The sequence below is a fragment of the Piliocolobus tephrosceles genome, chromosome 1, assembly GCF_002776525.5.
Source record: "Piliocolobus tephrosceles isolate RC106 chromosome 1, ASM277652v3, whole genome shotgun sequence".
Taxonomy (NCBI): domain Eukaryota; kingdom Metazoa; phylum Chordata; class Mammalia; order Primates; family Cercopithecidae; genus Piliocolobus; species Piliocolobus tephrosceles.
Genome location: NC_045434.1, coordinates 195,465,445 through 195,482,326, shown reverse-complemented (window position 1 = coordinate 195,482,326; position 16,882 = coordinate 195,465,445). Strand labels below are relative to the sequence as shown.

At 47.6% G+C, this 16,882-nt stretch overlaps 1 protein-coding gene across 4 annotated transcripts in view; it reads left to right on the top strand.

The window, feature by feature from the left end:
* Positions 1-763: 763 nt before the first annotated feature.
* WDTC1 (WD and tetratricopeptide repeats 1) overlaps positions 764-16,882 on the top strand; it is a 76,936-nt gene continuing 60,817 nt past the window's right edge. For all 4 annotated transcript variants that reach the window (XM_023219520.1, XM_023219521.1, XM_023219518.1 and 1 more), the window contains exon 1: positions 764-1,199. The gene's annotated coding sequence lies outside the window, so the exon portion shown is untranslated. The remainder of the gene's footprint in view (positions 1,200-16,882) is intronic.

The following is a 16,882-nucleotide window of genomic DNA, read 5'->3' as shown; positions in this document are numbered from 1 at the left end:
TGACTTGAAGTTTCATGGGTGGGGTAAGAAGATAGGCTTAGTACCACCCTTGTCACCTTGGGAACTTCCTTAATAAAGAGGAGGGTGTCTCCTCCATCAGCCCTGGGACTCCACAAGGCTGGAACTGCGTCTCTTCCTCAGAGATGGGAGCAGCGGTGACTCGGCGAGGGTCAGATGGACCTAGTTGTTCCCATCACCCCGAGGGCACCCAGATTGTGTGTGGCTGACTCCTCTCCAGGTTACTCAGCGTAAGACCGATTCTCTTTCATCCTCTTCCTAACCCAGGAGACGCGAGTGAGGACTGTGCCACTTCAGCAGTCCCCCAGAGCAGGAAGGAGTGGGCTGAGGCTCGGTTCTGGAGAGCCCTCGGGGCCCTAGCCTGAGAGGTCTCACAATTCAGAGGCTCAGAGTAAGTCTTAAGGAGCTCTTAAGGGGCTGTGCGGGGGCCTGGGGGCCAGTGGGCGAGCGTGTGAGCAGGTGTCCCAGAAGCAGTGTGAGGAGTGTTTTACCCGGTGGTGGGGTGGGAGGTGCGTCCGGGTAACTAATGGCAACCGGGCGGGGTGAGCCCGCTCGGCAGGAACTCCTCGACGGCGAAAAACTACGACTCCCAGGGTGCCCCGGGGCTTAGCCCAGCTTTCCCGCCCGCCCACTGGCTGCTGGTCCCGCGAGCGGCGAAGCCCATTGGCCACGGCGGTGCGGGGCTCCCCCACTAGCAGGTTAGTGGGCGCCGCCGGCAGCAGACGTTGACCGGGCGCGGGGGGGTAAGTGGGGGGGCCCGGCTAGCCATTCTGGAAGCTGCCGGGCGCAGTCTGCGTAGCGTACCCGCCGGCTGCGAGGCGCCGGGCGGAGGCGGAGACTGCGTGGCGCAGGCGCGTTACTGGGCTTCTCTTGGGTCCCCAGACAGCTGGAGGAGATAAACAGAGGAGGAGGAGGGAGGGGAGTGCGTGTGTGAGAGCGCGCGAGGGAGTGTGAGTGTGTGTGAGCGCGGGTGTGAGGCGGTGCGCAGGGGCGGGCGGAGGCGCTGTCCGGCCCCGGCCAGGCGCCGGGCGGGGAGCATGGGAAGGGGCTAGAGCTGCTCGAGCCCCCCAGCCCCCTCCCCGGGATCCTCGCCCCACCTCCCGGGAGAGGGGCCGCCCCCCCCGGACGGATATGGGCTCCTGAAGTTGCGCCGCTGCCGGTCGGAGAAAGAGACCTGACAGGTACGGGTCGCCGCCGCCTCCTGCCCTCCGCGGGCGCCGAGGCTGGGACCGGCTGCCGCAGCCCCGGCGCACTGGCTCCCCGCTCTGGGCCGGCTCCAGCCCTACCGGCCTGGGGGCCTAAGCCCGCCCGTCTCGGGGCCCCGGGTGTCCCGAGAAGGGCCAGGCCGCGTCGGGGCGGAGGGCAGAGTGGTCCGGGGGCGGGGTGGGGGCTGAGGGTTTGGTCGGGACGCGGGGGGAGGCTGTGGGAGTCCAGGGAGGCTCTGCGGAGGGAGAGATGGAAGTCGTTCCATCACGGGACTTTTTTGCGGAGTTTTTGTTTGACATCTGATCTGGCGCCGGAGTCAGGAAGAAGGGGCAGGTGTAAGTGCCGGGAGGGCAACGCCGACCTGACCTGCTCTTAGTTTCTCTCTCTCTCTCTCTCTCTCTCTCTCTCTCTCTCTCTCTCTCTCTCTCTCTCTCTCTCTCAGTGAGTGTGTGTGTGTCTGTGTGTCCACCGCAGATGCCTTCAGTGGCCCATCCTGGCACCAAACTGAACTCTGCCAAGGTGCTTCCACCAGGCGACTGTAGCACCCCGTATACAAAGGGCCTCTGCTTGGGAATGGGCCATTCAGTACCCACTTCAAAGGGTAAATAGGAAGTGAGGAGATAGAAGAGAGACTGCGAACCAGCAGGATCCACTTCTTGCACTGAAAGCCGCAGTGGGACGCCCCCTTGCCAGCCTGGTTGACTTTGCTTGGTGCCTTGGGCTCTCTCTCTGCGGGTGTACTCCCAGGGTTTCTAGAGGGAGAGGTACAGGGGCCTGTGACTAATGTCTAACAGCCGAATTTGACTGTTTTCCCCAAAGTTCTTTTCTTCTGTGACTTTCTTTAACCTCCTGAAGTACTGGTAGAGCAACGCTATGGTTTTTCTCTCAAGTTGGTGATTTTAGGACCCTGGTGGGGTGGCTGAAGCTTCCCCATTCATTCCAAGGATGGGGTAGATGATCTGGGTAAAGTGGCGGTGAAGCCTTCCCTTTCTAACAAAGCCTGAAACCGTTTTGAGAAGAAAACTTTTTGAGAGCAGCTTCTGATTCAAAGACATTATGAAATCCCCACCTAGGACACCGGTATGCTCAGTGGTCCCTACTTAGCTTTTCTGTGTCTTTTACAGTCGTTGAGTGGCCAGCTTCTGCTCACTGTCCGGAAGGAACTACTTAATGCTATTTCTGTCTTGAGTTCTGGCTTATTCTTGTGATTCTTATATCTTTAGCGGGATTGAATTGAATTTTTGCTGTTGAGTGTAATAGCCAGATCCTCTATAACAGACCAGGGAGTAACCGTGGAGCTCCTTTGGGCTGAGTCTGAGACTTACTGAGATTTCTTCATTGTAGGTTGTTGTATTTCACTGGCAGGTAGGAAATGACCTTTTCTGTCAGTTTGTGATCATGCTGCTTTAAGTCTGGAGTCCTGCTCTTCTTTCCTTTTTTGACCTATGTGGGAGCACTTCTGTTCTAGTCTTATCTCATTTTGAAGAAACAGTGCTTTTGGATCAACTCTGCAGAATAATTGAGCAGTAGTCCGTATTTCTGCCTGGGGCACCACCTCTGAGGGTCACGAGGGAAAGAGAGAACACGTGTAAAGATTATGATGACGAAGCTAACGATTATTTACCAGTTTCATACAATTGGCAGTTTTTTTAGCTGGAAGGAGTTCAGTATTGACTCATTGGGCATCTTGTGTAGGGTGTTTTTGCACACCTAGACTTTAGGATTTGGAAAGACAACTGAAAATCATGAAGCCCACTGCCAAACATTTGTGGATCTTGAGGAGCCAACTGCTTAGAAAGATCTAGACTATGACTTGTTCTTTAATTATTTTTATTTTTCTCTACTTTTTAAAATTTTGTTTATTTATTTTTTGAGATGGAGTCTTGCTCTGTCACGCAGGCTGAAGTGCAGCGGCACGATCTCGCTCACTGCAACCTCCACCTCCTGGGTTCAAGCAATTCTCTGCCTCAGCCTCCCGAGTAGCTGGGATTGCAGGTGTCTGCCACCATGCCCGGCTAATTTTTGTTTTTTTAGTAGACTTGGGGTTTCACCATCTTGGCCAGGCTGGTCTTGAACTCCTGACCTCGTGATCCACCCACCTCGGCCTCCCAGAGTGCTGGGATTACAGGTGTGAGCCACTGTGCCTGGCCTCTCCTTATATTTTTATTTTTTGAGATGGAGTCTCACTCTGTTGCCCAGGCTGATCTCGAACTGCTGAGCCCAAGGGATTCTCGTGTCTCTGCCTCCCTGGTAGCTGGGACTACAGACAGGGCCACCATGACCACTCTCTTCTCTCCTTTTAAATTAAGGAATGTTGCTGACATGTGCAGTTCTGAGTCTCAGAGAGGAAGTCAAACAAAACATGTAATCTGGTAATACTTGTGTTTTCTTTGGGTCACTGGTTTAGTTACCTATTCTGTTTCCTTTCTTCTTTCCGCCTCACCTTTCCAGATGCTCCACTGCATCTTTAGGCTGCCATTGCAGATTGCTGGGCCCACAAAACCGTTAGGTTGTACTTTCTTAGCTATCATCTCTTCAGAAGCCAAAGTTCTGGCAAATGCTATTAGAAACCAGTTCCTGGCTGGGCGCAGTGGCTCATGCCTGTAATCCCAGCACTTTGGGAGGCTGAGGTGGGTGGATCATGAGGTCAGGAGATCAAGACCATCCTTGCTAACACAGTGAAACCCCATCTCTACTAAAAATACAAAAAAATTAGCTGGCCGTGGTGGCACGCGCCTGTAGTCCCAGTTACTCAGGAGGCTAACGCCGGAGAATTGCTTGAACCCAGGAGATGGAGGTTGCGGTGAGCTGTGATCATGCCATTGCACTCCAGCCTGGGCAACAAGAGTGAAACTCTGTCTCAAAAAAAAAGAAAGAAAGAAACCAGTTTCTTGGTGTGGTTAATTTACTTTGAGAGGTATTTACCAGTTGGGATATGTCCTAAAAAGTGACTGACATTTTATTCAGGGCCTGGTATATCTTGGGCTCAGTGCTAGCTAGTATTTTTACTTTATCCAGTGTAACCTTCATGACTGTCCTGTGAAGTGAGAATCATTTTCCCTATTATACCTATGAAGAAACAGATACAGAGGGATTAAGTAATTTGCTTAAGGTCACATAGCAAGTAAGAGGAAGAATTGGAATTCAAACCCAGGTCTGTCTGCTCTGTGACACTGAATTGCCTCTGGGACTCTGACACATGAGGAAGAACTGAAAAGACCAAGGCTAAGAGGCTGGGGGAACATGTTACTTCATTCAAATACCTGAAGAATTGTCATGGGGAAAAGAAACTGGATGTTCTCTGTGATTCTAGAAGGCATCTCAGAATTAAATGACATAATTTCCAAGAGGGTAGACTTTGGTTTAATAGGAGAAAACGTAGCTTTCTAAAAACAAAATGGGCTGCCTTGTGAAGGAGTGAGTTACCCATCATTGCAGATATTCAAGCAGAGAGTTTGCCACATTTTATTTATTTATTTATTTATTTATTTATTTATTTATTTATTTATTTTTTGAGACAGCGTCTCACTTCGTCATCCAGGCTGGAGTGCAGTGGCATGATCTCGGCTCACTGCAACCTCTGCCTCCCAGGTTCAAGCGATTCTCACGCCTCAGCCTCCCGAGTAGCTGGAATTACAGGCATGTACCACCACGTCCAGCAAATTTTTGTATTTTTGTAGAGGGTTTCACCATGTTACCCAGACTGGTCTTGAACTCCTGACCTCAGGTGATCCGCCCGTCTCAGCCTCCCAAAGTGTTGGAATTACAGGCGTGAGCCACCGCGCCCAGCCCCGGCTAGTTTTTTTGTATTTTTAGTAGAGACAGGGTTTCGCCATGTTGCCCAGGCTGGTCTCAAACTCCTGAGTTCCACCTACCTCGGCCTCCCGAAGTGCTGGAATTACAGGCGTGAGCCACTGCTCCTGGCTTTTTTTTTTTTTTTTTTTTTTTTTTGAGACAGGGTCTCACTCTGTTGCCCAGGTGGGACTGTTACAGTAGTGCAGTCTTAGCTCACTGCAACCTCTGCCTCCTGGGTTCAAGTGATCCCCCTGCCTCAGCCTCGAGAGTAGATGGGAATACAGGTGTGTGCCATCACGCCTGGCTAATTTTTTAATTTTTTCATAGAGATGGGGTTTCACTATGTTGCTCAAGCTGGTCTCAAACTCCTGGGCTCAAGCAGTCTGCCTGCCTCAGCCTCCCAAAGTCCTGGGATTATAGGTTTGAGCCACCATGCCCAGCCTCCCTGTCTGTTTGATCTGTAAAACTTAACATGGCTTGGCATGGTGGCTCATACCTGTAATCCCAGCACTTTGGGAGGCCTAGGTGGGCAGATTGCTTGAGCCCAGGAGTTTGAGACCAGCCTAAACAATATAGTGAAACCCCATCTCTACAAAAAAATTAAAAAATTAGCCCAGTGTGGTGGCAGGTGCTTGTATTCCCATCTACCTGGGAATCTGAGGTGGGGGGTTCACTTGAGTGCAGGAGGCAGAGGTTGCAGTGAGCCAAGACTGTGCTACTGAACTCCAGCATGGGAAACAGAGACCCTGTCTCACAAAAAAAAAAAAAAGCCAGGTGCGTGTTGGCTCATGCCTGTAATCACAGCACTTTGGGAAGCCAAGGTGGGCAGAGCTCAGGAGTTGGAGACCAGCCTGGGCAACATGGCAAAACCTGTCTCTACTGAAAATACAAAAAATTAGCCAGCCGTGGTGGCACAAACCTGTAATCCCAGCTACTTGGGAGGCTGAGTCGTGAGAATTGCTTGAACCTGGGAGGCAGAGGTTGCAGTGAGCCAAGATCGTGTGCACTCTAGCCTGGGGGACAGAGTGAGACTCTGTCTCAAAAAAAAAAAAAAATCAAAACCAAAAAAGTAACGTGTATTGAATATTTAGTATATACCAGGCACTTGCTAGATACTTTTTCTTTTCTATTTTTTTTTTTAAGACAGAGTTTTGCTCTTGTTGCCCAGGCTGGAGTGCACACAATCGCGGCTCACTGCAACCTCCGCCTCCCAGGTTCAAGCGATTCTCCTGCCTCAGCCTTCTGAGTAGCTGAGATTACAGGCACACGCCACCATGCCCAGATAATTTTTGTATTTTTTTAAGTAGAGATGGGGTTTCACCATGTTGGCCAAGCTGGTCTCGAACTCCTGACCTCAGGTGATCCACTCACCTTGGCCCCCCAAAGTGCTGGGGTTACAGGTGTGAGCCACCAGGCCCAGCCCTACTTTTTCTGCAGTGTATCTTGTAATCTTCAGAACTCCCCTGGAAGGAAGGTATTACCATTATCCCCACTTTACAAATGAGAAATTGAGACTCTAGAAAGTTAAGGAATATGCTGGAGGTTACATAGCTAGTAGTGTAGGGCTGATATTTGAACCCATGTCTCCTCCTTAGCTGTGTGACCTAGGGTCAATCATGCATCCTCTCAGAGCTATAGTTTCACCTATAAAATGAGGCTTATTGTAGTACCTACTTTGTAGTGGGTTTCTGAGAACTAAATGATGAAATACATCCTTTTTACTAGACCTCACTGATTGCCCTCAAGAGCCAGGTCTTGGATGTAAAGGAGTACCACTTATTCGGCTTCTTCTGGGTAAATTCAGGTCTATATGTAACCCTGAGAGTTCTGGGGCCCATGTGCTATTAAGTAATAGCTGCTGACTCCTTGAAGGCCTTTTTAGCATTGATGACTAATACCTTAAAAACTTTAAGCCTGGGCTGGGCACGGTGGCTCACACCTGTAATCCAGAACTTTGGGAGGCTGAGGTGAGCGGATCCCAAGGTCAGGAGTTTGGGACCAGTCTGGCCAAGATGGTGAAACCCGGTCTCTACTAAAAATACAGAAATTAGCCTGGCGTGGTGGCAGGTGCCTGTAATCCCAGCTACTCGGGAGGCTGCGGCAGGAGAATCGCATGAACTCAGAAGGTGGAGGTTGCAGTGAGCTGAGATCGCAAGACTGTACTCCAGCCTGGGCGACAGAGTGAGACTCCATCTCAAAAAAAACAAAACAAAACAAACTTTAAGCCTGAATAACGGGAGGATGCAGTCAAAAGGCCAGAGTGTATAGGAGGCAGTGTCATAGGCCCTGTACAAAGAAAATTCTCAGCTACTACTGCAGAACCAGATTTGAGGGTCACCGTTGGCATTTTTGTATTTATTATCTTCTTTTAGGATACAAGGTCACAACTGCTAGAGCTGTGACAGAGCTCAGTGCCAAGAATAATGACCCTTAATCCTCCCTGTAGCCATCTGGGGAGGTATTAACCCCATTTTCTTGGGGGTGGGGTGGGGAACAGGATCAGATCTTGCCCAGGGAGCTCTCCAGCGGCTGTTGAGGGCAGTGTTTGGATCAGGACTTTTGTACAATTTTGTCCTTATTCATGACCCCCAAATTCTATAAAACTGCTTATCCCTGAACCTCTTAGGGAGCCTTCCTGAGAATGGGAGCTAGGCCTTCCTGGTCAGGGAGCTTCATCAGTTGAGGCTCGAGTGTTTGGGTGCTGATGGCCTACCTGGTTCCCTTTTGAGTCACACATCTGGATGTAACACAACTGTCACTGAGTTAGAAGGGAAACATTTCTAACTTGAATGGTTTAATTTTCCTTGACCTTGCAGCTAGTAGTAGAGTTAGAGGATGAAACTCCAGAGCCTTCTCTACAAGAGATATTTTGAATTGTGGCAGGATTTGTCAGGATGAAAGTTAAAACAAAATCCAAGACTGCAGATGCTCTTAAATAGTGAGAGAGTATAGCATTATCACTTTTATATGCTTCCTTTTCTCTGTTTCCTTCCACTATCTTAAGGTAATTGTGGGGCCTAAGAGCAGACAGGAAAAATAGCTATGATCACTGGAAAACAAAGTTCTGAAAACATCTAGAACAAATTTTCATGCAGCTCAAGCAAGTGGCTGGGTGTGATGCTTCACACTGTTTTTGTTTGTTTTTTGAGCGTCTCGCTCTGTCACCCAAGATGGAGTGCAGAGGTGCAATCTCGGCTCACTGCAGCCTCAGCCTCCTGGGTTCAAGTGATTCTCTTGCCTCAGCCTCCTGAGTAGCTAGGATTACAGGCATGTGCCATCACACCTGGCTAATTTTTGCATTTTTAGTCAAGATGGCGTTTTACCAAGTTGGCCAGGCTGGTCTCAAACTCCTGACCTCAAGTGATCATCGTGCCTTGGCCTCCCAAAGTGTTGGGATTGTGGGCATGAGCCACTGTGCCTGGCCAGATGGCTCACACTTGTAACCCCAGCACTTTGGGAGGGCGAGATGGGAGGATTGTTTGAGGCCTGGACTTCGAGAACAGCCTGGGCAAAATGGTGAGACCCCCATCTCTACAAAAAAATAAAAATAAGCCAGGCATGGTGATTTGCGCCTGTAATCCTAGCTACTCAAGAGGCTGAGGCGGGAGGATCCTTTAAGCCTAGGAGTTCAAAGTTGCAGTAAACTGTGGTAGTGCTACATTCCATTCCAGCCTGGGGAACAGAGCTAGACGCTGTCTCTCTCTCTCTCTCTTTTATTTATTTATTTTTTTAGAGATGGAGATGGAGTTTCGCTCTTGTTGCCCAGGTTGGAATGCAATGGTGCAGTCTCGGCTCACTGCAACCTCTGCCTCCCGGGTTCAAGTAATTCTTCTGCCTCAACCTCCCAAGTAGCTGGGATTACAGGCGTGCACCACCATGCCTGGCTAATTTTTTGTATTTAGTAGAGACAGGGTTTCACCATGTTGGTCAGACTGGCCTCGAACCTCTGACCTCAGGTGATTTACCCACCTTGGCCTCCCAAAGTGCTGGGATTATAGGCGTGAACCACCGCCCCCAGGTGACCCTGTCTCTTAAAAGCTCAAACAGCAATACAGAGCCTACTGGGCAGGGGAGGAGACATCAAGGTGAGTTTTAATCTAAAACTTCCCAGAAAGTGAAGCATTGCTTAGAAGCATCTCTCTTCTACAGAGAAAACTTCAATTAGTCCTACATGGGATTATTTAAGCCAGGAGCCTCAAAGATGGCTAAGAAGTTTCCTAAAGATGCTTTGGTGATGAGTCTATTCTATTAGCCAGACCTTTCCCAGAAACTGTCCTTGTGCCAACTTTGTCCATGACCCTGAAATGGCACTCTTTAAATTTGTGTTTGAGATCAGCAGAGGCAAGGCAGCTTAACCCTAAGGAATGGTAAGAGACGTAGTTTCAGCAGCTTCCTGAAATTGTATGGATACTGATATTACAGGTGTGAGCCACTGCTCCCTGGCCAGTGATTTTTTTTTTTTTTTTTTTTTTTTTTTTTTTTTTTTGTTAAGACAATGTCTCACTCTGTTGCCCAGGCTGAAGTGCAGTGGCATGATCTTGACCTTGGCTCACTGCAACCTCCACCTCCCAAGTTCAAGTGATTCTCCTACCTCAGCCTCCCAAGCAGTTGGGATTACAGGTGCCCGCCACCATGCCTGGCTAATTTTTGTATTTTTAGTAGAGACAGGGTTTCACCATGTTGGCCAGGCTGGTCTGGAACTCCTAACCTCAATGATATGCTCGCTTTGGCCTCCCAAAGTGCTGGATTACAGGTGTGAGCCACCACGCCCGGCCGAGTAATTATTTTTTAGTGGCCATTGGCCTGGCCCCTGGAGTCAGACTGTACAGATTGACTCTCTAAGAACTGTGTAACTTTGGCAACTTCACTTTTCTGTGCCTCAGATCCTGCATCTGTAAGATGAGGATAACGATAGCACCTGTCTCATAGGATTTTTATGAGGAGTCTATGAGATGACACTTATAAAATGTTAGAATATTCAATAAATATTATTTAATAGGGTCAGTGTCAGGCATTTTACATGCAAGTGCTTCTGTTCCTCCTCACCCTAATCTCAGTTTCAGATTAGGAAACAGAGGTTTAGAAATGTCAAGTCAGGATCTGGCACGGTGACTCACATCTCTAATCCCAACACTTTGGGAGCTGAGGTGGGCAGATTACTTGAGCCCAGGAGTTCGAGACCAGCCTGGGCAGCATGGTGAAACCCCATTTCTACAAAAACAGATGCAAAAATTAGTCAGATGTGGTGGCGCATGCCTGTGGTCCCAGCTACTTGGGAGGGGAGGATCTCTTGGGCCCAGGAGGCAGAGGTTGCAGTGAGCTGAGATCATGCTACCACACTCCAGGCTGGGTGACAGAGCCAGACCCTGTCTCAAAACAGATAAATTTAAAAAAAAAAAAATTAAAAAGAAGAGACATAGGAAGTATAGAAAAGAAAAAAAAATTTTTTTTTTTTTTTTGTTGAGACAGAGTCTCGCTCTGTTGCCCAGGCTGGAGTGCAGTGGCCGGATCTCAGCTCACTGCAACCTCTGCCTCCCTGGCTCAAGCAATTCTCCTGTCTCAGCCTTCCAAGTAGCTGGGACTACAGGCGCCCGCCACCTTGCCCGGCTGGTTTTTTGTATTTTTTTAGTAGAGACGGGGTTTCACTGTGTTAGCCAGGATGGTCTCGATCTCCTGACCTCGTGATCTGCCCGTCTCGGCCTCCCAAAGTGCTGGGATTACAGGCTTGAGCCACCGCGCCCGGCCGAAAAAAAAATTTTTAAAAGAAATGTCAAGTCAGACAGAAAATAGGTGGCAGAGCTGGGATTTGAACCTAAGATCTGTTAGGTCCACAGCTACACTCTTCATTTTATTATGCTCTTTGTTTGGTTTGTTTTGTTTTGTTTTTGAGACAGCGCCTCACTTTTTCACACAGGCTGGAGTGCAGAGGCACAATCATAGCTCAGTATAACCTTAAAGTCCTGCGCTTAAGCAATCCTCCCTCCTCCCTCCTGCCTCAGCCTTCCTAGTAGCTAGGACTATAGGAGTGTGCCAGTGTGCCTGGCTAATTTTTTTTTTTAAATTTTTTGTAGACACAGGGTCTTACTCTGTTGCCCAGACTGCTCTCGACCTCCTGGCCTTCAAGTGATCCTCCTGCCTTGGCCTCCCAAAGCACTGAGATTATAGGCATGAGCTACCACACCTGGCCTTATGCTATTTCCAATGACCTTTATGCATTGAAAGTGAAGTTCAGTCCTCACTTTGTTGCATCTTTCATCTTTTTTGTAGGATTGCTCTAATAGAACCACTATAAATAGAGTGAAGGGAAACTTGCATACATCTTTGCATAATTCACAAGGTTGAAAGGGGGTCGGTTGTCACCCTGGTTGGGGGCATGTCCCTGCTGTGGGAGGTAGCATGTCCAGAGGAAAGAATACAGATGTTTTAGGTTCCATCTCTGGTTTGCTGCTAACCAGTAGTGTCTACTTAAAATCGCAGGATAGTGTCATTAGAAGGGGTTTTGTAGCTTATCTCAGAGTCCACCTCTCATTTTACAAATGGCAGAATAGACTGAGGGAGCAAAATGCCTCACTCAGTCATACAGCCAGATAAAGGCAGAGGCTGGCCTGGAGCACAAGACCCTAGATCTCCCAATCCAGTGCGTCTTCCTCAGTACCATATAGTGTTCTGCTTCAGTTCTCCCTTATTCAATGGGGATTATTATTGTACATGAATATTCATAGCAGCATTATTCATAGCAGCGTTATATTGGCTTTCTACCTTCCTCAAAGGATTGTTGCAAAGTTCAAATTAAAAGTTTGAACAAAAGTACTTTGATAGCTATAAAACATTGTATGTATGCAAGGTAGTCATGCCATTATTCATTCAGCAAATAGTTATTGGTGCCTGCTAAGCTTATATCACTCCTGGAAGACCGGGGGATCAATGGATGAATCGGATGACGAGCATGCCCTCAGCATGCTTTTAATATTCTTAGAGAAGCCACGTAAATAACCACAGCTCAAGGTAGGAGAGAGATGAAGGAAAGGCTAAGAATGAAATTTTCTTTTCATAGCCTGTGATTTTGAGGTAGAGAAAAGAAAGGGGTTTTTGTTTTATTTTGTTTTTGGTTTGTTTTTTTGACGGAGTCTTGCTCTGTCACCCAGGGTGGAGTGCAATGGCGTGATCTTGGCTCACTGCAACCTCCACCTCCCAGGTTCAGAAGATTCTCCTGTCTCAGCTTCACGCGTAACTGGGATTACAGGCACCTGCCGCCATGCCCAGCTAATTTTTGTATTTTTAGTAGAGACGAGCTTTCTTTTTTTTTTTGAGACGGAGTCTCGTTCTGTCGCCCAGGCTGGAGTGCAGTGGCGCGATCTTGGCTCACTGCAAGCTCCGCCTCCCGGGTTCCCGCCATTCTCCTGCCTCAGCCTCCCGAGTAGCTGGGACTACAGGCGCCCGCCACCTCGCCCGGCTAGTTTTTTGTATTTTTTAGTAGAGACGGGGTTTCACCATGTTAGCCAGGATCGTCTCCATCTCCTGACCTCGTGATCCGCCCGTCTCAGCCTCCCAAAGTGCTGGGATTACAGGCTTGAGCCACCGCGCCCGGCAACTTTTTTTTTTTTGAGACTGAATCTCTGTCTCACTAAGGCTGGAGTGGCATGATCATAACTCATTGTAACTTCAAACTCCTGGATTCAAGCAATCCTCCTGCCTCAGCCTCCTGAGTAGCTAGGGCTATGGATGCATGGCCACCACACCTGGCTAATTTTATTTTTTGTAGAGACAGGATTTTGCTCTGTTGCCCAGCCTGGTCTTAAATTCTTGGCCTCACGTGATCCTCCTCCTTGGCCTCTCAAAGTGCTGGAATTACAGGTGTGAGCCAGTGCACCTGGCCTTGCTATAAATACATTCTCGCACAGTGTGGCGTTTCTTCACTTTTAACAAAGTCAAGATTTTCCTTCTGATTTTGCATTTCAAACCTAATACGTGATAAAGACATCCATAGTCTGTCTCCTCTGTCCTACAATGAAATACCCCTTGTCAGCTTCATCTTTGGTAAGGAAATTAGGGGGAACATGTTATAATCCATGCTACTGAGCAAATATAACAGGGGTTACCAGGTTTTAGTAGAATTCAAATTTGGTTGACATTTGTTGAGCACCTACTACAATCCAGATACTGTTATGTACTATCTTTTCTTTTCTTTTTTTTTTTTTTTTTGTTGAGACAGAGTCTTGCTGTATCCCCTAGGCTGGAGTGCAGTGGTGCAATCTCGTCTCACTGCAACCTCTGCCTCCCAGGTTAAAGCGATTCTCCTGCCTCAGCCTCCCAAGTAGCTTTGTATGTTTAGTAGAAACGGGGTTTTGCCGTGTTGACCAGGCTGGTCTCAAATTCCTAACCTTGGGTGATCCACCCACCTCAGCATCCCAAAGTGTTGGGATTACAGGCGTGAGCCACCACACCCAGCCCTGTTCTGTATTTTCATATATATTTTATCATGTATTCACAACAACCCATTAAAGTAGGTGTTAGCGTCCCCATTTTACAAATGAGGAAATTGAAACTCAGAAAATTTAAGTAACTTCCCTACATAGGTACTAATTGGCACACTGAGGGGGAAGCTGGAACTCAGGCCCAGGTGCCTAAGTATTATATGTTTTTTTCTTTCTGCTACATTATCCAGAGCCAATCAAAAGACTATAGCACACATGAAAGGGGTGGTTCTTCATATTTGGGTATTACCATTCAATTCTGGGTTCTAGATGAGTGATCTTCACAAATGTACTTTGTTTTAAGTCATTCAGGTATTATATTACTGATCACCTTGGCATTATGATTAGACTAATTCCTCCAAATCGAGCTGTTAATTGACTTTTTTTTTTTTTTTTTTTGAGACAGTCTCACTCTGTGACCCAGGCTGGAGTGCAGTGGTGTGATCTTGGCTCACTGCAACCTCTGCCTCCCAGGTTCAAGCGATTCTCCTGCCTCAGCCTCCCTAGTAGCTGGGATTACTGGTGTGCGCCACTACTCCTGGCTAATCTTTTTTTTTTTTTTTTTTAAAGTAGAGACAGTGTTTCATCATATTGGCCAGGCTGGTCTTGAACTCCTGACCACAGGTGATCTGCCCGCCTCAGCCTCCCAGAGTGCTGGGATTATAGGTGTGAGCAACCACACCTAGCCAGACTTTTATTTTCTTGTTAGTATCCTTTAAAATCATAGAGATAGGCTTATAGAAGAAAATTTTCCAGTAGCCTGAGTTAAAACTTTGTAGAAATGATGGTGTTACATGGTGATATGCTAGACATTTTAGAGCTCCAGGAATAGAATACCTTTTGGGAGGTATAACATCTGCATAGCAACACATATTTTCTTTGCAACATTATGTCTTGTGTTTTCTTCTGTACCTGAATTATTTTTACATTTTTCATAATCCCACCTCCCAGAAATCAGCTGCTTTCTTTCTCCTTAATTAATTGAGTATTTACTAGAGCTGTTCCACAATATCCTAACTTATAGTAGACCTTTGGGCCTGGGCACAGTGCCTCATGCCTGTCATTCCAGCACTTTGGGGAGCTGACGTAGGAGGATATCTTGAAGCCAGCCAGGCAGTCGAGACCAACCTGGGCAACATAGCAAGACCCTGAATTTAGAAAAAAATAATAATTAGCTGGGAATGGTGGCGCATGCCTGTAGTCCTAGCTACTTGGGAGTCTGAGGTGTGAAGAAGGATTGTGTGAGCCCAGGAGTTCAAGGTTATAGTATGCTATGATTGCACCACTGTATAGTGGTGATAGAGTAAGACCCTGCCTCTATTAAAATCAAAACCTGCCAGGTGTGTCAGCCTGGCCACCATGGTGAAACCTCGTCTCTACTAAAAATACACAAATTAGCTGGGCTTGGTGGGAGGCACCTGTAATCCCAGCTACTTGGGAGGCTGAGGCAGGAGAATTGCTTGAACCCGGGAGGCAGAGGCTACAGTGAGCCAAGATCATGCCACTGCACTCCAACCTGGGCAATAGAGCAAGACTCTGTCTCAAAAATAAAAAAATAAACCTGCCAGGTGTGGTGGCTCAGGCCTGTAATCCTAGCACTTTGGGAGGCTGAGATGGGAGGATTGCTTGAGCCCAGGAGTTGGAGACCAGCCTGGGCAGCATGGTGAGGTCATGTCTCTATAAAAAATTAGCTGGGCATGGTGGCACACACATGTGGTCCCAGCTACTCAGGAGAGTGAGATGGCAGGATTACTTGAACTGGGGAGGTCTGGGCTAGAGTGCAGTGATGCAGTGATTGTACCACTGCACTCCAGCCTAGGTGACTGAGCGAGATCCTGTCTCAAATAAGAAAAATAAAATTAAAAAACCTTTGTCCTCTAGCTAGAGAAAGTTTTTGTTGAGCTTTCATATTCTGCAGACAAATTATCCATTAATGTTATTAGAGCTTCAAGTATGCAAATCAGGGTATATTGTTAACTGTGCTCTTCTTAGAATGAAGAATACACATTAAAGGTTACTTGTGCCCAGGCGCATCTCAGCACTTTGGGAGGCTGAGGCTGAGGCAGGCAGATTAGTTGAGGCCAGGCATTCGAGACCAGCCTAGGCAACATGGTGAAACCCTTTCTCTACAACAAATAACAAAAATCAGCCAGGCTCGGTGGTTCATGCTTGTAATCCCAGCTACTTGGGAGTCAGAGGCATGAGAATTGCTTGAACCCAGGAGGTGGAGGCTGCAGTGAGCTGAGATTGCACCACTACACTCCAGCCTGGGTGACAGAGTGAGACTCCGTCTCACAAAAAGAAAAAAAAAAAAAAAAAGTTACTCGTGGTCTGCTACGGTCCCTGTGGTCCCTTTTTTCCATTACGGTTTTTCAAGTTGTCTTTCTTATTCTACTATGATGTGTTTAGTTCATTTCCCTCACTGTCATTTTTGTGCTTCTAAGATGTAGGAACAAATGAGTATAAAGAAGGTTTAACTTATTAATTCATGTTGTTCTTTCAGAATTTTTTTTTTTTTTTTTTGAGATGGAGTCTTGCTCTGTCAGCCAGGCTGGAGTGCAGTGGCTCAATCTCGGCTCACTGCAAGTTCCGCCTCCCAGTTTCATGCCATTCTCCTGCCCCAGCCTTCCGAGTAGCTGGGACTACAGGCACCCACCACCATGTCTGGCTAATTTTTTGTATTTTTAGTAAAGATGGGGTTTTGCCATGTTAGCCAGGATGGTCTTGATCTCCTGACCTCGTGTTCCGCCTGCCTTGGCCTCCCAAAGTGCTGGGATTGTGGGTGTGAGCCACCGCGCCCAGCCTGAGTTCTTTCTGAATTTAGTGTCCTACCTATTTCTTTGGGTCGTTTGGTTACATTTCCCTTTTTTAGTCTCTTTATGGTACTCTGATTACAATGACCTTGTAGTCAATGAAGGACAACTGTATTGCCTGTCTTTGTTTTTTGTTTCATTTTGTTTTTTTTTTGAGACCAAGTCTCACTCTGTCACCCAGTCTGAAGTGCAGTGGTGTGATCTCTGCTCACTGCAACCTCCACCTCCCGGGTTAAAGTAATTCTCCTGCCTCGGCCTCCCGAGTAGTTGGGACTACAGGCGCCCGACAGTACACCTGGCAAATTTTTGTATTTTTGGTAGAGACAAGGTTCCACCATGTTGGCCAGGCTGGTCTCGGACTCCTGACCTCAGGTGATCTACCTGCCTCGGCCTCCAAAAGTGCTGGGATTACAGGCGTGAGCCACCATGCCTGGCCTATTGTGTGTCTTTGAAGAGAAGTATCTGTGTTTGGCTTAGTCTCTGCTGTATTTCTTTTCTCTTTTCTTTTCTTTTCTTTTCTTTCTTTCTTTCTTTCTTTCTTTCTTTCTTTCTTTCTTTCTTTCTTTCTTTCTTTCT